At 45.5% G+C, this 14,179-nt stretch overlaps 2 protein-coding genes across 5 annotated transcripts in view; one reads left to right on the forward strand and one right to left on the reverse strand.

Moving 5' to 3' along the window:
• The window catches only part of KIAA0513 (KIAA0513 ortholog), a 75,052-nt gene extending 68,137 nt beyond the window's left edge, over nt 1-6,915 (reverse strand). Inside the window, exon 1 of one of the 3 annotated variants that reach the window (XM_058279628.2) lies at nt 6,356-6,915. The gene's annotated coding sequence lies outside the window, so the exon portion shown is untranslated. The remainder of the gene's footprint in view (nt 1-6,355) is intronic. The other 2 variants (XM_058279630.2, XM_058279632.2) reach the window with 2 other exon arrangements.
• The window catches only part of ZDHHC7 (zinc finger DHHC-type palmitoyltransferase 7), a 30,197-nt gene continuing 22,932 nt past the window's right edge, over nt 6,915-14,179 (forward strand). Inside the window, exon 1 of one of the 2 annotated variants that reach the window (XM_004466984.4) lies at nt 6,915-7,157. The gene's annotated coding sequence lies outside the window, so the exon portion shown is untranslated. Of the gene's footprint in view, nt 7,158-7,332; nt 7,488-14,179 lie in introns of those variants that run through there. The other variant, XM_023591292.3, reaches the window with a different exon arrangement.

Raw genomic sequence — 14,179 nt, forward strand, 5'->3', positions numbered from 1 at the left:
TTTGCAAATCTATTAGGTGAAACATGGTATCTCCTTCTATTCTTAATTTCCATTCATTCCTTTTTCTTCTTACCTATTTGAATGGAGACTCCAATTCAAAAGGGCTATTTTTTGGGATGAGTGTTTAGCTGGAAATGCGGCACTAAAGGGCTGCTTTTTTGCCTGAGGGGTAAACAGATTAAACCCTGGAGAAGGGACGTTCTTCATTCCTGCAGGGCCGCCACGGCTAGGTTTTCTGTTCTTGGGCTCTCAATGAAATCAGGGAGAAGCAAAAACTCTGTGTTGAACCACAGTCTTAAGGCAGGAAGAAACCTTAGAAATCAAGTGTAATCTCAAATTTCAGAGATTAAAAAAAAAAAAAAAAAAAAAGAAAGCTGAGGCTTAGTGAGGGGAAATGACTTGCAGAAGACCATGTCAATTCCGTTAAGGGCTGACCCTTGATAAGATGTTTTTGTCAATGCCTGACATCTCTGTTAAATATTTTGTGGATGATTTATTGTGCTCTTTCCTGCTAAAGGGTAATTTTAAAGTTCCAAACAATGAGCTATACTAGGAAGTAGAAACACTGGCAGCACCGACAAGCATGGGCCTGGGAGCACTGTGTGGGCAGGACTGCTCCACCCGTCACCAAGGATGATTCTGAAATGGGCCAGCCACGCCACTGGGTAACTAGGCGTTGCTGGGTATGTCCTTCTGGGTTATCTGATTCCATGACTCTTCATATCTTTAAGCTCTTTAGAACTCAGTAAATCTTAGTAGAGAACTGAGAGCAAAGCAACCGATCCTCTCCTCACTCAGAGCTATCAGATACACAAATGATATTGTCTGGTGGAAGTTCAATTGATTTTCCTTCCCCACTGTGGAGGAAGCCAGTTTTGCATCAGTTAAGCAAATCCATCTCAATGCCTGCCTCTGTGTCTGCTCTTTGGAATCCCCTTTGGACCCACTGCGGCTCTTTATTGACTCCTTTGCTAATTAGTGAATTACATGAAATCTTGACATGAGTTCATGATTCATGAATTTTTTAAGTTTCTTTTTTTAAAAAAAAACCTGTTTATTGTGGTAATATATATACAACACAAAATTTCCCGCTTTAGCCCTTTCATGTGTAAAATTCAGTGATATTACATTCATATGTTGCGCCACTAGTACTACCTTTCATACTAAACCTTTTAATACAGGGAAGCGGATTTGGCTCAACAGATAGAGCATTCACCTACCATATGGGAGGCCCAGGGTTCAAACCCAAGGCCTCCTGACCCATGTGGTGAGCTGGCTCACACACAGAGCTGATGTGCGCAAGGAGTGCCCTGCCACACAGGGGTGTCCCCTATGTAGGGGAGCCCCACGTGCAAGGAATGTGCCCCACAAGGAGAGCTGCCTTGCATGAAAAAAGCACAGCCTGCCCAGGAGAGGCGCCACACACACGGAGAGCTGATGCAGCAAGATGATGCAACAGACATGGAATAATGCACAGTGAATGAACACAGAGAGCAGACAACGGGGGGGGGGGGTAATAAATAAAAAATAAATCTTTAAAAATAAATAAACATTTTAATACCCTAAACAGAAACTCAGTAGCCATTCAGAAATAACTCCCCATTCCCCCTTTCTAGCTCCCATAACCTATAATCTACTTTCTGTCTCTATGAATTTGTTTATTCTAGGTAATTCATACAAGTGAATCATGCAATACTTGTTTTTTTGTGTCTGGCTCCCTTCATTCAACATTATGTCCAAGGTCATCCCCCCTGTAGCATGTATCAGAACGTCATTCCTTTTTGTGGCTGAATAATATTCCATTATATGTATATATCACATCTTATTTATCATTCATCTGTTGATGGACACTTGGATTGCTTCCACCTTTGAGGGCTATTGTGAATAATGCTGCTATGAACATTGGTTCATGCAAGTATCTGTTTGCTTCCTTGTTTTCAATTTTGGGGGATGTGTACTGAGGAGTAGAATTGCCAGGTCATATGGTAATGCTATGTTTAACTTTCTGAAGAACCTGCTGTGGTAGTCTGAGATTATTTTATGAATCCCAAAAAGAGAAAGATTGTATTTGTGAGCTAATCCATTTCTCTAGGTGTGAGAACCTTTCGATTGGCCTATGTCAGTGAGGTGTGACTCAGGTTGAGTTTCCACCCTCTTGCAGGGTCTGATATAAGCACAGACACAAAGAGAGACCCACAGACACAGAGAAAAAAGGAAGCCACCATGTTTGTGAGAGAGGACTAGAAGACTGCTTAAGTAGGAAGTCTTGGGTCCAAGAGAAGCTCAAGAAGAGACAAGAACTATGCCTGATAGCCAACAGCTGAGCTCCGGGAGCTGGGCTCCAAGAGATGGTAGATTCTGGAAGGGAAGGCAGAGACCTAGGTAGAGACTGGTGGCCATCTTGCTTCAACATGTGGCAGTTGACTTTGGTGAGAAAGTATCTCTGATGGTGCCTCGGTTTTCACTTTTCACAGCCTTGGAACTGGAAGCTTCTACCCGAAATAAATCCCCTTTATAAAAGTCAACCCATTTCTGATACTTTGCGTTGGCAGCTCTTTGGCAAACTAGAACAGAAATTAGTACTGAGAGATTGAGGTCATGCTGCTTACAATTACCAAAATGCTGGAATGGTTTTATAAACGGGTAAGGGGCATTTTTTGGAGTAATTGTGAGATGCTTGATAGAAGAGGCCTAGATTTCTCTGAAGAGACTGTTGGTAGGAATATGGAGCCTAAAGTTAATTCCAGTGAGGCCTTAGAAGGAAATGATGAAACTATTACTGGAAACTGGAGGAGAGGTGGTCCTTGTTTTAAAGTTGCAGCAAACTTGGCAAAATTGACTCCTGATGTTAGATAGAAGGCAGAATTTGAAAATGGTGAGCTTGGATATTTAGCTGAGATTTCCAAAATAAATGTGGAAAATGCAGGCTGGTTTCCCCTTGCAGTTTATAGCAAAATGCAAGAAGAAAAGATGATAGCTCAAATGCTGGGCACAAAGAAACCAGAGACTGATGATTTGGGAAATTCCAAGCTTCTGGAAAACAATCCCCCAGAGGATAATTCCCCAGGTGAAGCCTTAAACCTGGAACTTGTAAGTCAGGATTGGAAATGCAGTTATCCAGGAAGGCCTTGTAGAAAGTTTTACTGTCTGATGGCTTGGGCCTTTGTTTACTGGCATGTGAAACAACAAGCTTCTTATGAGATCAGTATGAACAAAACCACTGTCAGCCTCAACTAAAAGGGACAGGGAGGAGAGACATTGAAGAAAAAATGGCTTCAAGACAAAAACCATGGAAGCTGAGGTCTGGAATTAAGACCTCTCCTCAGGCCAAAAGAGGGACCCCACCCATATGTGCTGAAAGGAGGAGTTTGCCCTGGAACAGGAAGAGGGTGGATCTTCCAGCCCTTTGTTCAGGGTAAGCTTGGCTGCCCTGGTGTAGAGAGAAGTTGGAGCATATTTCCTGGTGGTTGGGGAGAGTTAGGTCACCATCCCACTGCTCTGAGGGTTGGGCCTAGTCCCTGTGGATTAGGGAGAGTCAGGTCACTACCCCACTGTTCTGAGGGGGTTGGGTCTGTATGCAGGAGATTAGGAAAAATGTTGCCACTACCTCACTGCACTAAGGGAGTTGGGACTGTACCCCAGAGATGGGGGAAAGTGTGGCTTGGAGGGTGAGGTCTGGAGCTTGGTTGCCACCCAGATGCATGAAGAGGGCAGAACCAAAAGTATACCCATTGGGAAAGACTGTGGAAGGGGTGGGTTCCCATGAGGTCCCAAGGAGAAGATGGTGTCATTCTAAGAATGACTCTCAGACTTAAATTTAATGGAATATGCCCTGCAGGTTTTTAGAACTGTTTGGGGCCCACAATGCCGGATTTCCTCCCAAATTCTCCTATGGTAATGCAAGTGTTTATCCTATGTTTGTCCCTCCGTTCCATAATGGAAGTGGAAAACTTGTTTTTTAAGTTTTATAGGTATATAGCCAGAGGGGAATTTCCGCTCCAAGACAAACTGCATGCCCATAACTGATTTATATGAAATTTTGTACTTAGCATTGCTATTGAAATTATTTAAGATTTTTAGAATATTGTGATGTAATCAATGTATTTTGCATATGGGAAGACATGTCTTTTTGGGTGGAGGGAAGAGTGCTGCAATTTGAGATTATGAATCCGAAAAAGAGAAAGATTATATTTGTGAGTTAATCCATTCTTGTGAGTGTGACACCATTTTGATTGGACTGTCAGTGAGGTATGACTCAGGTTGAGTCTCCATCCTCTTGCTATGTCTGAAATAAGTGAAGACAGAGAGAGACCCACAGGCACAGACAAAAAAAAGGAAACCACCATATTTGATCCTGCCACGTGAGAGAGGACTACAGGATGGCTTAGGTAGTAACCGCTGGGTCCACGGAGCAGCTCAAGAAAAGACAAGAACTATCCCTGACAGCTGACAACTGAGCTCTGGGAGCTGGACTCCAAGAGACAGTAGATTCTGGAAGGGAAGGCAGAGATCTCGGTAGAGATTGGAGGCCATCTTGCTTCAACATGTGGCAGTTGACTCTGGTGAGAAAGCATCGCTGACAGTGCCTTGGTTTTGACTTTTCACAGCCTTGGAACTATAAGCTTTTACCCCAAATAAATCCCCTTTATAAAAGGCAACCCATTTCTGGTACTTTGCATTGACAACCCTTTGGTAAGCGAGAACACCCCAAACTGTTTTCCACAGTGGTTACAACATTTTACATTCCCACCACCAACGTAAGATGGGCTCTATTTCTCCACATTTCTCACCAACTATTGTTATTTTCTGTGTGTGTGTGTGGTGGGGGAGGTTGTTGTTGTTTAATACTAGACATCTTAGTGGGGGTGAAATGGTATCTCATTGTGATTTTGATTTGCATTTCCCTAGTGACTAATGGTGTTGAGCATCTTTTCATGTGCTTATTGGCCATCTGTACACTTTCTTTGGAGAAATGTCTACTCAAGTCCTTTTTGGGTTGTTTTGTTGTTGGGTTGTAGGAGTTCATTATGTATTTTAGTATGTTTATTAGATATATGGTTTCCACATATTTTTCCTATTCTCTAGATTGTCTTTCCACTTTCTTGATAATGTCCTTTGATATATAAAAGTTTCAAAGTTTGATGAAATTACATTTATATTTTTTTCTTCTTTTTTTTCTTGGGCTTTTGGTGTCACATCTAAGAATCCATTACCTAAGACAAGGTCCTGACGCTTTTCCCTATGTTTTCATTTAAGAGTTTTACGGTGTCAGCTCTTACAATTAGGTCGTTGATCCATTTTGTGCTAATTTTTATATATGATGTGAGATAGGGGCCCAATTTCAATCTTTTGTATGTAGATATCCATTTCTTCTAGCACCATTTGTTGAAAAGACTGTTCTTTCCCCACTGCCTATACTTGGCATCCTTGTTGAAAATCAATTAGCCATAGATGCGTGGATTTATTTCTGGACTTTTAATTTTAGACTTTCGGTCTATTTGCCTATCCTTATGCCAGTACCACACTATTGTGATTAATGTAGCTTTGTAATACGTTTTGAAACCAAAAAGTGTGAGTGCTCCAAACTTATTCTTCTTTTTCAAAATGGTTTTGGCTATTTGGGCCCCCTGAACTCCATATGAATTTGATTGGCTTTTTCATTTTGCAAAAAAAGCTGCTGGAATTTTGATCAGGATTGTGCTGAATGTGTTAATCATTATAGGTAATATTGACATCTTAACAATATTAAGTCCTCCAATCCATGAACACAAAATGTCTTTCCATTTGTTTAAATCTTCTTTAATTTCTTTCGCAATTTTTTTAAAAGTTTGTACTTTAACAATGTTCACAGCAAGTATACCCCAAATGTACTGGCTGCTTGCAGTCTTGGTGGTACCCAAAGATAACCATCCTTTCTTTCCACCTATATAAAAAGAACTGACCATTGACAGAAGCCTACCTCACCTTTCTCTATGGAGAACCAAATTTGGAAACAAAGATTGCAAGAGATGAGAGTCCCAAGGTGGTTGACATAGTAATGAATATACAGATGCATACGGTACAGTCACATAATTTTAAAGTTTTAAAACTGGGATTTTGATGACTAATTTAGTGCAACCCTTATTTCGCAAAGTTTAGCTAGAATTAGAGTTTCTGGGAGCAAGAACGGTACATAGTAAGAGGTGGCTTGCAGACGGAGATTCTGAGAGATCCCTGAGCTGTCATTATTGCTTTCTTACAACTTAGTGACCACTTGCCAGTTTAACAAACAATAATTGAGCACCACTTTCCAGTCGTGGGAAAACTGTACCAAAATTACATAAGGAATACAAAGAAATAAAAAGTACGAGTATACCTTCCAAAAACAGAGGACGTGTCACCTGGAAGAGATCGTGGAGCTCCTCCACTGTTCAAGTCCCTCGGAGAGGGGGCCAGAAGCTCAGCGGACCCCAGGCTCAGCCTCCAACCCCTAGTCCAGTGTGCTTTCTCTTTGCGCTTTGTGTTTTCCCGCTCAGTCGTTTTCACTCCCACTCTTTTGCGTTCTCAAGTTCCTGGTTTTCATTTCTGCACAACTTACAGGCCCAGTCTAAAACTGGCAATGGGAAGGCTCTGCCGGCTCCAGGCAACTCCGCCTGGAGAATTCCCGCCCTAGTTTGACAGCCTAACGGCGCGGCTTGGGCCTTGCTGCAGCCCGTAGTCCCCGTCCTATCTCTCCCGGACCTCATTTTTGGCTGGATCTCTTTTTTACGAGGAGAGTCAGCAGCTAAGAGCTGTCTTTTCTCAAATAGCTGTCAATCTTCAAGCCCCTGGGTCCCAAGTGCCCCCAACCTCGGCTCCGGAAACCGCCTCAAGCGCTCACGCTCCAAGGTGGCGAGCGGCACGGCCGGACTGCGCAGGCGCGTCGCCGCTGACCTCGCGCGTCCACTTCCGGGGGTCGAGCGGCCGCGCTCTCCCCTCAGGGATCTGGGTTCCGGCATCTGCTCGGCGGCTGCTCTCTGCGACCGGCGGTGCGAGATCGAGCCGAGCCGCGGGGCCCGCTCCGGTCCGGCCATGAGCGCGGTCGCATGATGCATCCCTGCCTCGGTCGCTTCAGTCGCCGCCGCCGTCGCCGCAGGCCGGGAGGAGCCGCAGCGCCGGCGACCCCGCCCGGGCCTCGGGTGAGTGAGGCGGGCCAGGCTGGGCCGGCTGCTCACGCCCTGGTTCCAGCTGCTCACGCCCTGGTTCCAGCCGCTCCCGGCCCCCGGCCGCCTTCCCTCGGCCCGGCTCCTCCCTCCCCTCCCCGCTGCCGCGCATCCGCGACCTTCCGGAGATCCTCCGGGCCGCCTCTGTCCTGCGCGTGACTTCCCTTCTAGGTGTCTCCTTGTCACTCTTTAGTGGCTCTCTCGGGATAGGGCCTGAATGGCATACAACTCCAGCTTTTCGCCTGACCTTGGGCGTGAGTCTCAGCCCTCCGGGCCACGGTTTTCTTCTGTGTGCTTAAGATTCAGGTGACTAATAACGGGGGTTGTTAGGCCCAGCAGAGGCTGACTATAAATCCTTTAGTAAGCTGTGAAGAGCTTTTGCAGGCATGTGTTGCAATGGGCTTTCCCGCACATCGCGTGTGGCTTCCACTGTTCTTTTCTCCCTTTTATTTATTTACTTATTTTTAACTTTTCTTTTATTCTTTGCCCATCTTCCTCCTTGTTATCCTAACGTCGGGGGGAGGGGGTGTAGCTGCTCGACATCTGCATCTGGAACAATCATATCAGTCTTTAGGGCAACGTTTGCATCTTTTCTTGCAGCAACCAAGGCTCGTCTCTCCTGAGAAGCCATTGCTCCTGCAGCGAAGTCCCTTTTGCTGTTTCATGGACAAACTTTACTAGCTTATGAATAACTAGGTTATTATGGTAATTAAATTGGAATGTTGATGGAGTTGCCTTATAGTTTGTTTCACTGTCTAGGTTGTATACAGTGTTGTCCAAATCAGTGCCACTTACTTCACTTGCATTGTGCTTAGTGTATGTACTTAAGGCACCAATGTTTAGCCAGAGTACTGTTACTGTCTTAGATGGTGTAGAAATCTTGTCAGAATACATTTCTTCCTAAACTCTTATTTTCATATTATGAAGTTAGTCTTTTTATGTTGCTTTATAGCTGTTACTTGCTTGAAGTCCGTTTTAAAAAGTCACCTTGGGGGAGCGGATGTTGCTTGGTGGTTGAGTGCCAAGTCCGCTTCCCATTCCAACTGTTGTTTAATGAATTCTTTAGAAAACTACATTTTCCAATTGTCAGCTTCTCCATCTCTCACTCAGAAGCCAATGTAGGAAGCGGACTTGGCCCAGTGGTTAGGGCGTCCGTCTACCACATGGGAGGTCCACGGTTCAAACCCCGGGCCTCCCTGACCCGTGTGGAGCTGGCCCACGCGCAGTGCTGATGCGCGCAAGGAGTGCCCTGCCATGCAGGGGTGTCCCCACTTAGGGGAGCCCCACGCACAAGGAGTGCACCCATAAGGAGAGCCGCCCAGCGCGAAAGAAAGTGCAGTCTGCCCAGGAATGGTGCCGCACATACGGAGAGCTGACACAAGATGACGCAACAAAAAGAAACACAGATTCCCGTGCCGCTAACAAAAACAGAAGTGGACTCAGAAGACTCAGCAAATAGACACAGAGAACAGACAAAGGGGTGGGGGTGGGGAGATAAATAAATAAATAAATCTTAAAAAAAAAATAGTTGGAACTATTTATGCAGATGTCTCATCTCTAGATAAAATGGGTAAAGTGTGTCTAGAAGTATTTGGTTACCAATGACTTTCTGGCCCCAGCCCGCCTTTGTTGCTTTGGCTAATGTTTGTCAAATTGTTGAATTGACAGATGAATGAACTGGAACTTTACAGCCATGCTAATCAATGGACTGGATAAGCAGGAATCCTCTTTAAGAAAAGAGAAGTATCAGCATGAACGGAATGGCCAACAGGGAGAGTGCACCACGAATAAGAACTTTATATAAGAAGTATGAACATGAGAGCAGAGCATAAAGTAAAAAGTCAGAACTCCCACTTTCACCCCCTCTGAAGCCAGTCTTGAGGGTCAGTGTTCGCACCTTGCCGTGTGAGCCTCCACTCCAGCGTCCTTCCTTCTCTGTTGGCCCCTTCCTACTGAAAACATACTTCTTTGCTTTACCAGTGACAAACTACTATCCTTTGTGGTCATGGAGACAAAGACCATTGGGGAGAGTCCTCTCAACTTTCTGGCTAAACTAGATCTGAATTACATCAGTCTTTTTCTTGCCCTTGTCTCTGAAGAAGAGACAGTCCCTCCTTCCTAGTGTCTTGCTGGTCTGCCTGTTATGGGACCATGAATTCACCATTTACTGAATTAACTATTTTCTATTTCACCAGTTTTTTTTTTTGCCTCTGTCTACAAACCAATGCCTGCTAATCTTGGCCCCGCCTATTACTAGGTTTCATTCCCTTCTGAAACCTTCACTAGAACCCTATTATTTATCAAATACTATAATCCAGATTCCTTGTGGGGACAATTTAGGCCTTACACTGAAATAGCACCTTATAGTTTTGAAAATACTGTTATCCTACAGTACCTTGTACATAGTGAGTGCTTGAGAAATGTTTGATTAATGAATAATTTGGCTAGGCACAGAGAGTGAAAGAGTATTTTAATTGGAGGAAATAGCAGAAGCAAAAGCACAGAGGTGTGAAATTCCTTGGCACTGGGTGAAGATCTCACTGTCTGAGATTGGTGAAAATTGAGCTTGGAAAGCGAGCCAGAGCCGGTGGAGCTTTGAATGCTGTGGCCAACGTTAGACGGTGCTTGACTAGGTTGATTTTGTGACCTCTGCTGTGATTCTTCTTTTCCAGCTTCATTGAGATGTACTTCACATACCCAGCAACTCACCCATTTGAAGTGGACAGTTCAGTGGATTTTAGTACATTCACAGAGTTGGGCAGCCATCACTACAATCCATTATAAACATTTTTATCATCTCAAAGAAAAGAAAAACCATACCTGTTAGTACCACAGCCTCAACCCCCAGCCCTCAGCAAACTCTAGTCCACCTCCCATCTCTAAAGAGTACCCTCTTCTGGACCTCCTTATGAATGGAATCGTATCGTGTGAGGTCTTTTGTGTCAGGCTTCTTTCACAAAGCATGTTTTCAAGATCGATCCATGTAATCAGTCCTTCACCCCTTTTCATGGCCAAATAATATTCTGCTGCATGGATATGGCACGATTTGTGTATCAGTCATCAGTTGCTGGTCGTTTGGGTTGTTTGCATTTGGGGCTATTGTGAATACTGCTAAAAGCATTCTTGTACAAGGTTTTATGTGGTCATTGTATTTTCTGTTTTCTTGCCTGTCTTCCTAGGAGTGGAATTGCTGAGTCATAGATAACTGTGTTTAATTGTTTGAGGGGCTGCCAGAGTGGTTTCCAAGTGGCTGCACTATATTACATTCCCACCAGCAGTGAGTGTGTGAAGGCTCCACATCGTCACCTATGCTAGTTATCCATTTTTTTGATGCTAGCCAGCCGAGGGGGTGTGAAGTGCTAGCCAGCAGAGGGGGTGTGAAGTGCTAGCCGGCAGAGGGGGTGTGAAGTGCTAGCCAGCCGAGGGGGTGTGAAGTGCTATCTCCTGTGGTTTTGATTAGCATTTCCCTGATGACTAACGATGTTGAGCATTTTTTCTTGTGCTTACTGCCCATTTATATGTTTTCCTTGGAGAAATGTCTATTAAAATCATTTGCCCTTTTTAACATTGTTATTTGTCTTTTTATTGTTGTGGTGTAAGAATTCTTTATATATTCTAGATAGAAGTCCTTCATTTGGTATATCATCTGCACCATGGTTTTGAACCGTGACTCCTGTGAGCAGGTAGAGGACACTGGAGACAGCTTGAGGTTAGGATTCTGCAGAGGCATAGGCCAGAGATGCGGGGGCTTCAGCTTGGCTTGTGGGGAAGGCAGGAAGGGGAAGGAGCAGAGCTGCGATGGAGCAGTGGCCTCAGGGACGCCGGGATGAGGAAGGACGGGGAGTCCAAAGCTACTGCTTGCTGGAGCAGAGGTATCTGTTTAGAAAGTGTTCAGCAGGTGTGTTGGGTCTTTCTGGAAGGTGCAGGGGGCAGTCAGGCTGGAGACACTGTCGGTCTCTTTTAAGCCAGGCTTCTGCAGTATCATTTCTTTGTTGAAATGGTTTGAATTCTTAGATTCCATATTTCATATATTTGATTTATTCGTTACAGAATACACTTTCTAAAATCAAGTACTCTGGGAGGAAGTGTATTTTAATGTAAGAACATGGGCTCTGGAGTCAAAACTGGCTCCACCCTTCACTGGCTGGAAACTTGGGCCAGTTTCTTAATTTTTCTCTAAGACTCAATTTCCTCTTTCCTCAAATGAGCTAATCATAGTATCCAGCTTTTAGGGTGGTGGCAGGATTAAATGTGATAATGTCTATAACGCTCCTGACACATAGTAAGTGTTCAGTAAATGACCTTCCCCTTTACTTTCAAATATTTTACATTGTCATTCACTTGTAACTGAGGTAAGTATATTAGCAATTTAAATTTTCATGGTATTTGCGATTTGGGTGAGTCTGATATTTTAAAAGGCTGCTTTGCATTCAAGAAAAAAACTGTTTAGGAAGAGATAGAAAAAGGTTGGATTTCACCAACCTAAGTCAGGCTTACAGGACAGGGCAGTAAAGAGATTTGGGACTCTAGAGTTCTTTTTATTTGTTGATTTATAATTTTTAAGGGTTTACTTACCATGCTGGAATTTTTAAAAAAGACAGCAAACTGCTGTATTTGACCTTCACATCTCGGTCGTGGCTCTGGGAAGGGTACGAGTGAAGCCCTTGGGTGAGTTGCGTAAGCAGCCGGGAGACCTCCTTGCCAGCTGGCGTGCACTCGGTGAGTTACCGCGCATGTGTTTTCTGCACCTGCAGTTGAGACTTCTCCAGAAAAGCCCTTGGAAGTGTGGCTGTGTCACTCTTCATCCTTTTCTCCCTCTCTCCCCTTAATGCGCCTTCTCTCCAGGGCTCCCTTGGACCACCCCCCATCTCACACCTCGATACTCTTCCCTTCTTCCTCTTGTGTTCCTGTGGTTCTCCTGTTGGCGTTTTCTGGTCGCATTCAAGCCCTCTCCTGATTCGCTCGTTCATTGAGCAAATCCGCGTGGCGTGTGCTAGGTGAGGCTGGGACCCGCGGGAACGTTCCGATGCATGGGACCAGGCAGGGAGTGGGCGGGAGGCAGGCCACGCTGAGGCCTGCACCAGTGAAGGCCAGTCTGGTTTTGAGCAGGACGGTGCAGGATCTGATTTGTAGCTTTGAGAGATTGCTGTGGGTGCTGACAAGAGAAGGGATTGTGGAGAGAGGAGCGGCATTAAGTGTGGAGGGCTGCTTAGAGCTGTCAGCTCTGCAGGGGGGAGCTCATGGTGCCTCCCTTTAGGGCGGGGTGCGGAGGTCAAGGAAATGGCCCCCTGGAGACAGGTTTTGGAGGTAGAACTTACAGACGGGCTGGGCGGATAGGTGAGGAAATGAGGTGCATGAGGAGCGAGTGCTAGTTTTCTGACATCAGCCCGGAGATGGTGGTGCCGCTTGCTGAGATGGGGAGAATGGGGTCGGAACTATTTGGTGTTCGGAATGGTGAGTTCTGCGTTGCCTCTCCTGTGCTGCGTAGCCCAGTTGGGTGCCTGATCAATTTGGGATATTTCCAATGTAAATAGCTTTTAAAGACATGGCAGCAAGATCCCATGAGGTCATTTAGATGGAGGCTGTAAACAGGAGAAAATCTAGGATTGGTGTTTTCTAGACATCTAGGCATCCTACGCTTGGGATGTGGCCACTTTTCTCTGTCCCTCCTCCCAGTTGACAGGCTCCTCCCCTCCTGGCCTCGTCTCCTTGCTGCGTTCTCTCTGTTTGTCATCTTTTTGATCTGTAGTGCCCAAGTGCTCTTTTAGAGTAATTAAGTATTTTAATATAAAAGACCTTTCTAGAAAGTGCAAATAAGGTTGACATTCACAGTATGGATCATCTGTCAGCATATAATCGAAATTTGGCTTTAGTTCAGTTAATATCCTGAGGTTTTATATCTCAAAGGTTGATACTCTGCTCTTTAGATTGAGTCACTTGAGAGGAAAATAGTGGTTTCATATGGCATACATTATCGGTAGTCTTTGAAAGGACAAGCTAAATATTGCGTGGCTGCAAATTGATGGGAAGAACTTTTCGGAAGGCAGTTGCAGTAAGTACGCTTGGGATGGTCTGTGGGTGCTGCGGCCACGCACCTGCCAATGCCACGCTCTCCCCGGCTTGCTGAGGACTTTGGCTTTCTCGTCACTGTCTTCCCTCCTCTAGCTCCGCCCCCGTCCTGGCTCACTGTAGCATCCAGGCTCATGACCTCCCTGGGACACAAATGCTTCGTCTTCTTTCCCCCCGCTCTCCTTTAGCAGCCCATTTGCCCAGCCTCTTGCAGGATCTTGCCATTGTCCCCACGGCACCTCTTCTGAATTCTTACAGTTCCCCGGCTGAGCCAGCCTCCGTGCGACTACCCTTCCCCTTCCCTAAATCCGCCTCCCAGCCTTGGGAAGACCTCTGTTTCTGGAAGCTTTCTGTCTCTGCTTTACCAGGCTGCCCCCCTGTTCCCCCTGGACCCCGGGGTTAGTCCCTTCAGCTCTGGCCCTGGGTGCTGCTTTTCATTCCTTTCCTCCTCCCTGCTCCCCACCTGCTTCCTTCTTCCGGCACCAGGAGTGCTTGTGACGCTTTCCTGCCCTCCTGAAGCTCGCGACCCACCTCCTTACATTCCCCTGAGAAGACGGTTTTCTGGCGTGTGAACTGCTTTAGCTTCTGCCCAGCACACTTCTCCGGAGCCCCTAGTTCTGCTGTCAGCCTCAGGAAGAAGGGCCGGTTTGCTTTGACAGCCACTCCGCTTTTAACTGAAGTGCGTGCTTGGTTCACATCGTCTCCTTAGCCTCCTCTTGACTGTGACAGTTTCCTCGTTTTCAATAGCCTTGACAGTTTTGAGGAGTCCTGGCAGGTATTTTGCAGGATGCCCCTCAACTGAGATGTGTCTGATGTTTTCCTCATGATTCAACTAGAGTTATAGGATTTTGGAAGGAAGCCCACAGAGGTAAAGTGCCCTTCTCATCACATCATGTCAAGGATACAGGCTATAACTTGACTCATCACTG

The sequence above is a fragment of the Dasypus novemcinctus genome, chromosome 18 (genome assembly GCF_030445035.2).
Source record: "Dasypus novemcinctus isolate mDasNov1 chromosome 18, mDasNov1.1.hap2, whole genome shotgun sequence".
NCBI classification, from domain to species: domain Eukaryota; kingdom Metazoa; phylum Chordata; class Mammalia; order Cingulata; family Dasypodidae; genus Dasypus; species Dasypus novemcinctus.